Below are 16,095 nucleotides of genomic sequence, written 5' to 3'. Positions count from 1 at the left end.
ACTGTTATAACACTGTGATACCACAGTAAGAGTCATTGCAACATCCTGTGGGATCCTGAGATTTTGTATTTTGGGGAGAGGCATCTAGGTTCTGAACTCAGAGAAGTTGCACCAAACTGCAAACTGCAACACTAGAGTTGCACCAAACTGCAAACCACAGAATTCCATCAGATGCAGTTTGGTGGTTATAGAACAGTAAGTATATATTTTAAATGGGCCTCTGGTCTATGTCCTTCTGATCCCATGGTGTAGACAAGAAATTCTTCTATATGGCCATTAAAAACCGAACTCACCCTGAGTTGGGTTCTGGCCGTCCCTATACAGTTTCTCCCTTCCAGTGATTATCATGGTTTAAACCAGGTAAATCTGACTTTGTCAGGTGATGCTCCAGAGTTTGTTGAAACTTTGGAATACTCCTTGCACAGCATGATTATTTTCAATTTGGATTGGTCCTCTGTCCACACATAGCACTGCACCATCACCTCTTCCCTGTGCTCATAAGGCCTGTGTTACCACATCACTACTCTTAGCTACCTGAAGAGGTCAATGTAAGGTCCTGGCCATTGCGGATCCCCTTGTGCTGATCAGAAACAAGGGTGCCTATGCAATCAGGAAGAAGGTGGTGAAATAATCTCCTTTCTTCTTTCTGGTCCTATTGGCAGCTCTGCTGATGTCAGCACAGGATGCACAGGACATGCCCGTAGCCAGGATTTCGTTTTGGGGGGGGGGTGGATTTTTTTCAGGGGGGGGTTTCGGGGGGGCTGAGTTTCGGGGGGAGCTGAGCCTGAGTGAAAGAGGGTCTAGCCTAGCAAACCTTTTGTATCATTACCCCAATACCCCCATGCATATGGATATATTGAGTATGGTGATCAGATCATGATATGAATAAACATAACAGTTTAAATAATGCACCAGTAAGGCCTTTTCGCGAACCACCATGAGAATTTCGGGGGGGGGCTGAAGCCCCCTGAAGGCCCACCCCACTGGCTACATGCCTGGCACAGGATGGTCAGGAGATCACACAGAGCTCTGCAGCTGGCTGGGAGTAGCACTGGTGACATGGAAGGTAAGGTAAGAGGCTAGCAAAGTAAATACATTCCTGCTTCAGCTGAATCATGTAGACTCCAAACTCCCACTACAGTGGGATCAGGAGGATGCACGTGACCACCTCCAGGGCCAGTGCTTCAGACTGGTCCCAGGTTTACGTATTAGCCAGTGTAGATACAGCCTTAATCTAATCAGATGGCCCAAATAATACTATATCATTGAGGCCAGGGATAGAAATGAAGTCTCTTTTGACCTACTTTTCATCTTCCCACAAATACTATGAAGGAATCCATTGATGGAAAGTAATACCAAAAAAGACAGAGTACCACTAAGCATCAGCACCACAGCTATGGACTACCTTTGCGTGCATGCCTCAGCTGGGAAGAGAAGTTGTTTGGGGCATAAATTTAGACAGGTTTGAGCACCACTTGTGAAATTAAAGAGTCAAATGCCAATTTTTTTTAGCTCACAGATAAGGCTTCACCTTTATATCCCTGTAGTTCCCCTCCTTTTCTAACCAAGCCCATCGGGGATTTGGAATGAGGTGGAAACTGATTCCCCCCCCCCCCCACTTAGGAACATTCATGCCAACCAAAACTGAATGTATGATAAAAACTGTCAGTTGCATCGAAACTCAGTGCTTGGGGTTGAATTGCACACCTTGGGAAAAAGCTTTCCCCCCAAATGGCAACATGCACATGCATAATCCTACATTTCTAATCAGAAGTTTTCCTGAAGGATTATGCACAGAGCAAAACTGAATTTGCCTTTATCCTAGATTCTGTAATGAAGGGCTTCCCTTGGGACAGAAGCAATTTTTTTAAAAAACCTGCATGGAAATGAAAGAAATTGGCTTTCCAAGAACTATGATCCCCACCCCACCCCCCACCCCCCCATCCTAAATTGGCTTAATATAAGTGAGGGTGTATCCTTGCTGTTACAGCACTTTGATTCCACTGCTTTCTGAGATGAACTGTGTTTTCTTGTAGCCATTTATTCTGGGTAGAAGGATGAGGAACCTTTGCAGGACACAAAGGCAAAATGTCACAAACATGGATTGAATATCTTGGAATTTTAAAATAGTCAGAAATAGGAGAAATAGTATTGTATCTCTTCGTTATCAAATTGGCAAGGCAGAGGTTGAACAACAATCAGTCCAGTGCCCCAACACATGCATACAGGGTCTAACAGAGGAAGAAATAAGTTTAATTTTCTTAATAAAAGATATAAAACTGGCTTTACCTACACATTGCTTTTGCATAATCAAACATAGGATGTTATGGAAGAGAAAAAGAAAAAAAGGAAAATGTTTAAACAATGCAGGTCTTTATCACATACATACCACATTGAACACGCTTGATATCACATCTCTCTTCATTCGTGCAATTGTAACCAATTTGCCATTCTGCAATCGTACTTCTGCACACTTTTGTAACCCATTTTCCTGTTCTACTGCTGTTTCTTAATGTTTTTAAATCTTTATTTTTAGCAGAATTAAGCAAGTCCATAATTTTAAAAAAATTAAAAGCCAAACAGCTAGATTTTTTGGATAGTGCATCAAGAGACATGAAGCCTAAAATCTTTCCCATGCCAGCATGACTGTTTACAGCAGGAAAGCTGTCTTTCTCTATTGGCTATACTATATGTAGATTATCTGCCAGCAGTACATTGGGGGCGATGAATCAAGGCTGTGACGATTATGTGAGAAAAGGCAAAATACCAATTTGGGAGGTCAAAAAGGGATGGCACAATTATGACACTCTGCTGACTATTATGTGGTAATTTTTTTTTCTTGAGTGTGGTCTGTAGCTCTCACTAGATTCTCAAAGTCATCCACGGTTGAGATCCACCCATATAGACTGCTTTTTTTAAATGTGTTAAGAATCAAAACATTAGCCTTGTGCTCTAAATTGTCTTTTTGTGGTTTCCCAATCCTTCTCGTTTTGGTTTTATGTACTTTTAGTAGACTATAGTTTCACAATTTTCAAGCCGAGCACCAAAATGTCTTTTCTGATAAGGGATTGATTGAACTGTTTATGTATGCTGAAGTTTACTGAGGAAGAAAAGATTAGCCTTCAAACTTTGGTTATATAATATGCTGATACCTGTACTTTCTGTGCTAGGGCATTTTCAAGCTATTAAGTCATTTAAAAAAAAGAAATATCACAAGAATTTCCTGTTTGGGCTTCAGATACTGAAATTGCTTCAAGTGCTTAAGAAGTGTGGCCATTTGCAGAATCATGTTTGTGGATGCATTTTTATTAGTTTCTATTTATCGATAAAACTTAAGATACCCTCCAGTGCACCATTAGCAATTTTCACAAATAGAAGGTGGCTCAGAAGTACACTTCTGGTAATAAATTGGGGCGAACAGCTAAGCTGTTAACATTGCTTTGTATTTGATTAAGGTGCTCTTTTGATGCCATAACTGTAAGTGACTTTGACAGTTTTATTTGCCCAGTTCAGCACTGTTAGCAGCAACATAGAGTTTGCATATCCCTTTGGCGCCCAAGCATGTCAACCTGAATGTTTTATAAAGTGGTTTATAAAGTCAGTGATTTCCCCTCAAGAAAATACAATCAGTCTCACAAAATAATTCCTTCCATAGGATCCTAGACACCATGCCTTAACAGACTGAAAACATGTATAACAATGGAAGTGGAGAATGAGAGTATAGAATGCAGGGCTATCTCTCATTCTTTATTTTCATTGTTAAACGTTCTTTGATTCTGTTACAGCATAGTGGCCATGAGAGTTCCTTCTTCCATGAGACCGCTGATGGCAGATGAAGTGTACTCACCAGTATTTCAGAGTTTCTGTCATTACTATCCTGATGACTATCCTGGTGGCTATATCTCTATTGTCCATCTGAACAAGAGGAAGTAGTTTTGTGTGGCTGTCTTGAATTGGTAATAGATTTCCTGATATCAATGTCCCTTTTCTCTCCTAACGGTGGATGTTTGAAATAACTTCTTTAATTCAGCTGTTGCTGATTGAAATGTAAACTGTATAAAAGTGCCAGTGCTAGACTTTAATTCAGTCATCCCTCACTATTGGTGATGCTAACCTGGGATGATGGTAATTGCAGTCCAATTTGTCTGAAAGGGCCAAAAATTTCATCCTAGTTCTTAAAGATGTCAAAATGCTAAGAGTGCATGGCTTGTACTGGTTTGTTGAATCATGACTCCTTCAAGGGATCTTGAGATGTTTAGGATTGGTGCCCGCTGGAAATAACACAGGTTATAATTAAAAATGTATATTCTGAATGATCTATTTTTATAAGGAAGCATATGTGTTCATGCTAGTATAAACACCTAATTCAAGATTCAATTCAATATCATTTGATATTGGGGTTTTTTTCAAAGACACAGTACCTGTACTCAGGGCAGCCTGTACTGAAAGTGTTTCTCACAAAAAAACATAAGGCAGAAAGAATGGCGAACATCCAACAGAACTGAAAAAGGACGGTTTATCATCAGCCTAATACCTATGTCCCTTTTCTCTCTTAACAGAGGATGCTTGCAATTGCTCCTCTCATTCAAAAGATAAAACTAAATAACCGTACCTCTCTTTTGTTTATTTTTTACTCTGTTCTGTTTTGAAAATCAAATGAATAACCAGCAAGGTAAAACTCCTGAGCTTGGTGGATTGTTGACATTGTGAGAGTTCTGTAGCTCCAGCTCCTGGTCTTTTTTCTTTTTTCTTTTTTTCTTTCTTTGACATCACAGTGGCCACAACTGAAAATGTATTGCTCAACTGTCATGGTTTAGAGTGTCCAGCACACATATCAGGATGAATGGAAGCTGGGGGAGGCCAACTGGCAGACAGAAGGAACAGGATCCCACACATAACAGGATGAGAAGGCAAGTTAACCAGCAAAAGCAGTTGGATTAGCTAAGTGGGTGGTGAGCCTATGGACCTGAAGCCAGTGGAGTTCTGTGGCAGGAAGCTGGCTGGTGTTGGCCAATAGACCCAGCAGAAGCCAGCTGACAGAAGCTTGGTGGATGCCTGTAGATTGAAGCCGGTGCATAACTGTGAATGAAAGAAAAGTGCATGATGGATGGAGCCAGTGTAGACTATAATTTTTCACAATGATTTTCATTCAATAGAACAGAAGTTTAAACATGCAAACAAACAGAGATACGGAAAAAAGGAGTTTCAAAAATCAGAAAGAATATCTTTCTTCCCCCCCCCCCCCCCAACCAAAACAAAAAGAAATTATTTTTCTTGAAATATAAAACTAGACTACAACAACTAACAGAACTCTATCTAAAACAATCATCCTAACCTAGGACTTCTTCACAATAATGAGGTCCTACAGGGGGATTCACCCGCATCTGTGGTGAATCAGTGAGGCAGCAAGGCAATCCCTCACTGGCAGCTATGCTTCCTCATGACACATGGCGAAACATCACCATGTGGCCTCCTGTGTTTTGGACGCAATGTCATAGGACACTTGCGCCCCAGTTCATTGACGGAGTCCCACCAAAAGTGATCTTGTGTAACGGGATGGGCAGCATGGGCCTCCAATGATCCTGTGCTGCAAGTGTCCTTAGATGCTTGAAGCTAATTGTATGATGAAGTCCCTATACAACCCATACTACTAATCATCATGGATGATCACTTGTGGGAATCGATACGTAAGTGAAAACGTATTCTGGATCCACATGATCTTTCACATTGAGGACACATATTTCAAAATGGAAGGCAGTAATGACATTTTTTTCCTTTCACACGGTATTTGTGCTTCTTAAAAATCCAATGGAAATAGCTCACCTCCAGTTACAACACGTGAGTGCTAGGGCTTCTCAATTCTAGGTGTTTATACCACATTTTTAAAGGTTACCTTTAACCCTATCCACCAACATTCCATTTCCATTCTTAAGTTAAGAATAAAGTAGCTGCTTTGGGAGACAGTGATTGGACACTAGGACAATGTGCCCAGTCCAGCTAACTTGATGGCAGCAAATCATCTTTCCATACTGGTGGCCTTTCCAGCATGCTGGTGCTTGTCCACCTGACTTCTCAAGAGATTTGCAGGATCGTTCAAAGGCAATGCTGATGGAATCTTTCCAGAAGTTGAGAGTGGTGTTTGTAGATGGTCTATGTAGATTTGGAAGCAGGCTTTGATTACGGACACATGGAGAACACACATTCATAATCTCTTGTCAATATTCTATTAAACAGATCTCTCATCAGTTTAAGGCATGTTTGGCAATAAATCAGGATTCCAGATGTGCCTACTGGCATGAAGCTGAAGCAGCGACCTGATATTTAAATTCCCTTATAACACCTAAGCCCCCTAACCATGGTAGTGCACCACTCCCGCAACATGTCAGGACCACTTGGAGAAAAATTCAGATAGCCACTCATAGGAATGTAATTCTAAGTTTCCTCTCGAAGATAGCAATAGATAATTTCATCTATTTTGTTCTTGCTGTTAAATATCTTTGAAAACTACACAATGTTTGGAGACTATTTACAGTCTGGAATTTACTCCACATTAAAACTACAAGTGATTCTTTTGTATAGAAAACAGTATTTTCTGGAGAGAGAAAAGACTAATTATCAGAATGGCACCCCCCCCCCCAAAAAAAGAAAAGAAAAGAAAAGAATTTCATGTTCTATGCAAAACAGTGTTCAAGTCTTAAACCACAAAGCTCCTTATTGGTCCAGAATTCTTCTCATCAGTGTTTCCCAACACTAAAGAAACACATTTTGACCATTTCTAAAATATTTTTGAAAATTCTCCTCATGCCTAGTCACTTGTTACATGCATCCAGCCATTGATACCTGATGTTCCTCACAGTATGGGTGAAGCCTGTTTATCTCTGCCATGCAGCTTTCCTCATCAGCATTCCACTCTCCCACCACCTACACTGTATACCATGCCATTTCTCCTTGACATTTTACTCAGGTCACCTACTACTTTGTTGATCAACCTATGACACAGCAAAAGAAAAGAGATGAGTAACCAGAGGGAGAAAAAGGCCCAGTGTAAAGTAGGGAGAAGATTCCTATACTCCCCATGTGTGCTCAGGTCAAGGAAATTGTTGTGATTCCTTTTATTCTGGAAAGCCCAAGGAAAGGTAATAAAGAAGAGGCTATACTATAGTATATATTATAATACTATAAGTCGAAGTGACCTTCACTTATCTAAGTGATTCTTGATTCAGTCAAGGAACAAGAAAACCACAGTCCTGAACTCACAAAACCTCAACAATGTGTGTAGCATCAAGTCATCATTTGATTTATGGCACCTCCAAGAATTTCATCGGGTTTTTTATTCAGAGGTAGTTTGCAATTGCCTTCCTCTGAAATATAACCTCCAGTACTTGGTGTTCCTTGGCACTACTCCATCCACATGCTAACAAGACCTGATTCTACTCAAATCAAATGGGATCTGGTGTCTTAATATCTTCAGAATACTTAAGCATCTTTTCTCTTTCAGAAGGCACTATATGTCAGTTGACTTGACAGTAGTCACATCAATAACAATTAAGTGATCCTTATACAGTAGAGTCTCGCTTATCCAACCTTCACTCATCCAACGTTCTGTATTATCCAACGCAGTCTACCTTCCATCCAGTTCCACAGCTGTTTTAATAACTTGCAATGTTTTGGTGCTAAATTCGTAAATATAGTAATTACTACATCACATTACCATGTATTGAACTGTTTTTTTCTGTTGATTTGTTGTAAAACATGATGTTTTGGTGCTTAATTTGTAAATGTAATGTAATTTGACATTTAATACACTTTTTGTTAATTCCTCTTATTATCCAACATTTTTGTTTATCCAACATTCCGCCAACCTGTTTATGTTGGATCAGCGAGACTCTACTGTATCAAATTAAATAATCAATAGGATTCCATTCTGTTAATCATTTTCCACTATTCATCATGGTTCACAATCTGCATAAAATACTATTTGCACAAAACTCTTGGCTCTAAACAAAGAGACAGGTAAGTCCAACAAGGACTGACTGATCGCAAAGACAACTCCCACCAGTGCTGGTGCTTTGTCAACTTCAAGTAAGAAGACAACATTTTCCAATATATGACGTTTTACAAAATGAACAAAATGAACACAAGCTATACACAATGATGGCTAATTTTTTTCTTGAGACTTAACAATATCAGAAAGCCTGCTGTCTCACAACAACTTGTGCTAAGGAGATAAACATATGGATTTGTTCTTTAACTGCATGAGAATGAATTAATTTCAGATTTACATCCTGATCAATGGAGATGATGCTTAGGATTCAGAAAATGAATTGTGCTGGCCTCTGACTAAGATCAGAGGAGAAGTACTATCTCTGTTTTACCCTCTAAGGAGATGCTTGTTTGAGCCAGAAAGACTGATTATGTGATGAATAATATTTTTTTCTGTGCATAACAAATAGTCACAAAGCTCTGGAATATGTAAGGTCCATTGATCTCAGCACCTTCTTTATTGTTTCTTACATAAATGAAGCAAATCATATTTGTTTTATATATACCTCATCTTTCTGCCAAAAAGGACACTGGGGGCAACTTTAAAATATGCTTGTTTTCTTAAATAGTACTGGTAACATTCAAAATATTAAATGTGATCATTCATTAACAGAACTGGTTCGTGATCCTTGTATCTCCATTTTTGTAGATACAGAATTAATTGACATAAACTATATTTATCATGGCTTTATCAATATTCACCAGTTTCAAAAAAAACTGGAGCATTTATTAAGGTGCTGTGAATTACAAATCCCCTCTATGTTACTCTTGTCATGATTCATTTTCATTCTGAAGAGCATTCCCAACAAGTGACATTAATTAAATGGGTGGTGGAGATAATTGGTTTTGTTGGAAATATAACTGTGTGGCACATATGTTGGCTGACTTTAAATTTAATAACATTTGTTTCAATGCAGAAAAAGGTTATTTATTGTTTACTAGCAAAGGCAACCAGCTTTCTCTGAGTTCAAGTCGACTGCTCTGCTCCCTGCTCTCAATCCAGTACAATTTCTTCTTTGCAGTACTTACTCAGTCAGAACCAGCTTTGCTTAGGCTAGAAACCAGTTCCTTCCCCGCTTTTCTTGTGCTTCTCTCTTTCCACTCACCCAAATTCTGGATTAGTTCATTCTTTCCCTCTACTAATTCTAATCTCTCTACTACATAACTGCATGCCCCTTCTGTTTCACCGGTGGTTGCTGGTGAAATGGAACAAAATAGACAGGGAGGCATCAGTAAGATAAAGTCCAATGTGAGAAAACTGATGCTAGACTATATCACCAGCCTTGGTATGATCCAGCTTGATTCTTTACAGATTCTTTTGAATTTCATTTTTTACTATAGTCATCAAATGATTAGAGTGACATGTAGTTGCAGGGCAAAGAATGATAGGGTTGTCAATCCAGCATAAACCGTTCAAAGTCAATCCAGTAAGATGAAGGTAGGAACAGAAGGAAGGTCTTTAGACATTACACCACAGCAGCAGTCCAGATAAATGGAACAGAACAGTGGGAAGATACTGAGTCATTAGTCGTAGCATGTCCAAAGGTGAGGATTGCATGAATGCCAAAGAACTGCCAGTCACAGAGATAGAATGGTTGTAAGCAATGAAGGCTCCAGAGAGCTGCTGGCTGAGTGACGGGCAGTTGGCTGCTAGGTGTTTAATGTCTCAGTGTTTTGTATTTGACAGATACACCTGACCAATAGTCATTAAAACAAGAGTGGATACATCTTAAGTTATAGATTGTGTACTAATTGTAATCTATTTCCTCAGACTTCATAGAATGGAAATTTGATGAGATGTTGAGAATTCTGGTCGTGATTCTTCTCCTGCTCCCATGTGCTATAGTCAAGGATGTTTAAAGAGTAGTTCTCCTGAAATAAACCATGCAAGCCTCATTTATTCATCACAGCTGAGATGAAAAGTCAGATTATTTTTATCATAACTTTTCAAGGGGCTCTAGAGGACAATGATGAATACATTCTAATAGCAAGGGCTGGGCACAAGAGTATTTGGATTTGACTAGTGACAGTACCAAGAAAAGAGGCAAAACTAATCATTGCTTTTCTCCACTTTCATCTGAAGATAAAGAGATAATTTGAATGGCAGTGCCTCTCTCTGCCAAGTTATAACCATGGCTTATAATCCCCCTGTGGCACGGTGGGTTAAACCCTTGTGCCGGCGCTACTGAAGACTGACAGGTCGCAGGTTCGAATCCAGGGAGAGTGCAGATGAGCTTCCTCTGTCAGCTCCAACTTCCCATGTGGGGACATGAGACAAGCATTCCACAAGGATAGTAAACCATCCGGGCATCCTCTGGGCAACCTCCTTGCAGATGGCCAATTCTCTCACATCAGAAGCAACTTGCAGTTTCTCAAGTCGCTCCTGGTACAAAACAAATCCCAGTAAAACAACTGGTTCAATAAAATGATACAGCTGTAGCCCTTCAAGTCAGTACTACAGTCTTGTCAGTAGCCTTTTCAGCAAGCCAGCTACTAGAGGCTTTGCTGATCTCCTTCAAGCAAAAGGCATTTTAGTATGACCAAGCTTTTCAAAGCATTTTCAAAGAAAATGCCAGTTTTTCTTTCACCTGTGCTTCCTTCCTCCTTTCCCAAGATCATCTGGGTCAGTCTCTTGAGAGCACACATAGAAAACAACAATGCTTTGCATTAATAAATACTAAAACAACAGGGAAGGAATCCCAAAAGACTATGCCAAACTAACATGGTTGTTTCACCTATGATTGATTCCCGTTTCCAACTAGCTATTATGCACTCATGCTGCAGAACATAGGGCATCCTCTCTATAAATATAACATCGTGGAACAGCTTGCCAGTTTCTTCTCTGCCCATTGAACATGTTTCTGTCTGTTCATATTACTAAACCAATGTGCTCATGTGCAGCTCAAAAAGTTAAGAGACAGGATAAATGTCAAAGATCTGTCCTTATCTCTCACTCAAAAACACAGCTGAGAATGTCTATGACAAGAATCATTAAACATAACTAATAATAAGCTGCCTTTCAACTCCACAAACTGACTCTTGAATACTTTCACTGGAAGTACAATCATAACTTCTAACATTTCATGGATGAAAACTAAGATACAAGCAGCCAAGTAACATCAAACTGTGTCTAACAAGGAAAAAGTTATTAATAAGGAAAAACATACAAGGGAGGAAGAGCTGCACCAGCTTGCTTTTGCCTAATCTCCTCTCCCCCTGCTAATGTAATTGGGTAAATAAGTCCTTTTTTTTTTTTTTTTTTTTGCATTCTCAACTCAGTTAGCAGTAAAGAAAATAAGAGGAAAACCAAAAGGTAAAGCGGAAGAAGAAGAAAGGAACTATGACATTTTAAAATCAGATAAAAATGTGATGATCAAGCATTGAGTCTATCCCTTCCAAAAGATAGTGTAATTCCTCCACATTTTCTGTTCTTACTTTTTTGTATATTATTATTCACAAATTTCATTATAATGTTCTCTCTGGGAATCTGTATTTCCTCCAATCTGACTCTATGGTCAACTTCCTCTAATCATTGTGAAAGTCATAAAGATTTCTAAAGAGGACACCTCTTTAGGAACTTTATGTATTTATTTATTTACGATATTTATATCCCACCCTTCTCACCCCGAAGAGGACTCAGGGTGGCTTCCAACTTTTAGGTCCTCAAGTTCAATCTGTGGTTATTTTCCAGTGGAAGTTGACTGTAGAGTCATGCTAGTAGACTCAGATTCCTTGAGAGGAGTTCTCAATGTATGGTTTTTCTCTATTTCTCAATGTATGGTTTTTCACTTTCATGGCAGTCCTATGCCCCTAACCATAGCAAATGTGGACTGTATACATTTCTCTTCCTTGTCTTTCAGAAAAATCCTATAAGCATCAGGACATTTTTATGATGCAGAACCAGGACTTAGAGTTGTCACATTTCTGGATTACTGTGCACAGAATTACCCAGATGCTATAAGTATTGTAATCCAGGAAAAACTGGTTTTCCAAGATCTGCAAAACAACCAACGAAAGTTTGTCAGAGTTGAATACAGACATAACTGCATATGCCTCCAATTGTGCTGCTTAACTAATTGGAACTACTTTTGTTGGCAGGACTAGGTAAGTAGCAGTTTTACACCAGCCTATAGCCTCCCTCGCAACCTCAGAATTTGGTATGAAAGCCCTTAGGAGCAAATGATCAAGGTACAGAGGAAGACTGCTTCTGGTTGTGCAGATCAGAGACCATAATAAAGTTTTGTATCATATTGACTGCTTCTGGCTTTAAATCGTGATATTGCATGTATATCATTTGTTACTTTATTTCTTAAATTCAGCAAAAAGAAGTAAGAAAGTAAACATTTTTAAATATTTTGTAAAGTAAGCCTGAATCCTGTTAGTGCATTTCAACTAGAATAGAGCCATTGAACCCAGATTGTTGAATCAACACACAAATAGATCCCATATATCCCATTGACTCAATCAGTGTATTTTAATTAAGTCCAACAAGAAGAGTGAGACCAGGATATATTTACTAGTATGCTATATGAGTGTTGTTTGCTGGCAATTCCAGGTGCATGTACAGAAGAGGAAGTGGATTTCTTTAGGAGAAAAGTGAATTGCTGTCTTGAACAGTGTTGAAAGGAGCAGCTCAAAACAATATGGAGACACACAACAACCCAATGTTTCTTTTCTTAGACAGATTTTATTGATGAAATTGCAATTTCACATTTATTGTAATACCTCAAAAGGGATGGTTGTGGTATTTAAATTATTTAAATTTAATCAGCCCAACACAGATGAGTAATCAACTAAAATAGTTTAATCAGGGGATAGACTTATCATACACTCGCAAAATCTATCTCCTTCCATAGAAACCAATCTTGCAGAAGCTAAATGAGAAACTTAAAAGATATACTTGGTTTCTTGCTAACGAGCCTCTATATCTTAAGCCACAGTAAGCCATCCATTATATACATTATATCAATATTAATCCAGTCTGCCTAAGAAATGAGGATGTACAAATCTAAGAAATGGGGTCAGACTAAATACTGAGGAGTAGTGGTAGCTCATAGAATCATAGAACTGGAAGAGACCACTGGGGACATCCAGTCCAACCCCCTGCCATGCAGGGAGGGGAGTGATATTTTGTTCAGAAATGCAAAACAACAAATTTTGTTGTAGTATAGAAATGTCCCTTCATTTTTATACTATAGTAAACTGGAAAAAGATTATCTTTATATTACATATGCTGATATTATGGGAAAGGTAATTTATTTTCACTGAAAATAATAGATTTCCTCCCTTCATGTCTTCTGACAATTTGCTTTATTTGTAATTTCTTGTCTTGGTAATGCCAGTGAAGCTGAATGCTTCTCTTTTTAAAAATGGACAAATATTATTATTATCCACATTCCTTTCTGTGTGACTATTTAGGGCAAGATACTTGCAATTCTGTATATTGCTTGTAGTGGCACCGATGTTATTGAGGTAGTCTGCATTTTTGTCTGAAAGTTAATAGATCTACCAAAGGTTCTGATCTCTACCTCCTCACAATGAATATAATAACTTGGACAGCTACTTTAATGTTTAGACTAAGGATTCAAGTCTACATTACTGTAAAATGAATGCAGCTCAACATCACTTTAACAGCCAGGACTCAATGCTATGGAAGCACAGGAGTTGCTGTTTTGCAAGGTCTTTAGCATTCTCTGTCAAAGAGTACATGTGCCTCAGAAAACTTCAACTTCCATGATGCCACAGTACTGAATCATGTCAACTAAAGTGGTGCCAAACTGCAATAATTCTAGTGTAGATGTTCCCTTAGATTCTGGAGCAGATTATTCCCAACACACTAACATCAGAGACAAAATGCATGAATTTGCTTGACAAAAAATGTGCATGGATTACTTTCTACACAAAGAATACTGCCATTGTGAGCCATTTAAAGCGGTATTCCTGTTTAAATGCACATTCTGTATCTAACCAAGGCCCCTTCCACACAGCTGAATAAAACCCCACATTTTCTGCTTTGAACTGGAATATGTGGCAGTGTGGACTCAGATAACCCAGTTCAAAGCAGATATCATGAGTTTCTGCCTTGATATTCTGGGTTATGTGGCTGTCTGGGAGGGCCCTGAGATCTCTGGATAAATGTAGCACTTAGTTTGTGAGCTATTAATTTACCTTGTAAATGAAGCATTCACACACTTCTGTCATTGCAATTTGTATGGATCTATACGCATGCATAAAAGCTGCTTAGAAATGAAAAAGACAAGAAACCGCTATACGACTACACTCTAAAAAGAAAAAAATGAAATCTACGTTTGAGCATTTTGATTTAAAGTGTCTGCATAAATTCTTAATGTTCTTGAGCTTTCTGAACTCAAGACTCCATAAACTAGATACCTACTTTCTTTATAAAAGAATAATGTGTCTCTCGATGAGCACATAATGAGATGAAGTTTTCTTTGCAAAAGATGTGTGTGTGTGTGTGTGTGTGTGTGTGTGTGTGTATGACTTCCTAACTGCTCAGATAGTACCTGTTATCAAAAAAAGGCACACATGTAAATGCATCATCTGTTTATTTATTTATTGTGTCAGAAGCGAATTGAGAATACAGTTATAACTATGGGAAAAAACCACAAAGTTAAAAACTTGACATTATACTAAATTTTCTTTGACCAGAAACTGGTTGCTTCGAGTGCCTCTAGTGCCGCTGTAAGAAGGTCCTCCATTGTGCATGTGGCGGAGCTCAGACTGCATTATATTAAGTGGCCTGTGGTTTGCTCTTCCCCACATTCTCATGTCATGGACTCCATTTTGTAGCCCCATTTCTTAAGATTGGCTCTGCATCTCATGGTGCCAGAGTGCAGCCTGTTTAGTGCCTTCCAAGTCGCCCAGTCTTCTGTGTGCCCAGTGTTCCTGTGAGTATCTCTATAGATCTTAGGAAGCTATTTCTTGATTTAAAGCATTAACTTGCAGGCTGATAACTGAACAGAGGATGGGCTGGAGATGTCAATGCCTTGGTCCCTTCATTACAGGCTGCTACTTCCCAATGGATGTCAGAGGAATGTCAATCATCTGTTGACTGACTGATATAGAAACACATGAAAGCAATATAGAAACTGACTTTCTAAAAGAAGGGATCTTTAATACTGACTACTAGACTATAGGACTGGGCGGTTTCATTTCGTAATTTTGTAATTCGTTAAAAATTCGTTATTTTTTTTATAACGAAGCGATTTTGAACCATTCAGGAGCATCTGAAAAACGAAACGAATTTTTCAATTCGTTTCGTAATTGCTTCGTATTCGTTTCGTATTCGTTTTGAAATCGTTTCGAAATCGTATCGTTATTATTTCCGCATGTCTGGGGCAAGTTTTATAGCTGTTGTTTGTTTAATCAGTGAAAAAAAATTATAAATATCACACCAACAGTCAACAACAGAGGGAGAGGGAAGCTTCAAAAGTTCCCCCTGTCCCATATGGAGGTTTTTTAGCATATTGCGCGGTCACGTCCGCCATTAACGAATCGATTCGTATTCGTTTCGAAATCGTTTCGTAATTGTTTCGTAATTTATGAAATTTCGTAAATATCGAACTTTTTTAAAGAAAAATTTCAGAATTCTTTTAAATATCGAAACGCAAAAAACCCCAAAAAACGAATCGAGTTTAGAAACAAATTTTTCCGTGGTTGCCCAGCCCTACTAGACTACCATTTCCATTGCCCATCGATTCCAGTGTTGCACTTATATCTCAGTACTGTGTCATATTTTAACTAATTTATTCCATATCATATTCACTTCTCTAGCACAGTGTTTAAAAGCTTATACAAAATGCAAACAATATATGATGGTGGCAGTTATGTTTGCTCATGTTGACTCTGTTTCATACATAGCTAAAAGGGAGTGGAACAAATCTTGTCATAGGTTAGCCTTAAGGTTACCATGGGTTGTTTACATGATTTTAATATGTTGTAAGTCGCTTTGGGTTCTGTGAGGGAGAAAAGTGGGATATAAATAAAGATGTATTATTATTATTATTATTATTATTATTATTATTATTTAGA

Source organism: Anolis sagrei, chromosome 1 (genome assembly GCF_037176765.1).
Source record: "Anolis sagrei isolate rAnoSag1 chromosome 1, rAnoSag1.mat, whole genome shotgun sequence".
In the NCBI taxonomy this organism is placed as follows: Eukaryota; Metazoa; Chordata; class Lepidosauria; order Squamata; family Dactyloidae; genus Anolis; species Anolis sagrei.
Note: the sequence above shows the minus strand (reverse complement) of the source record.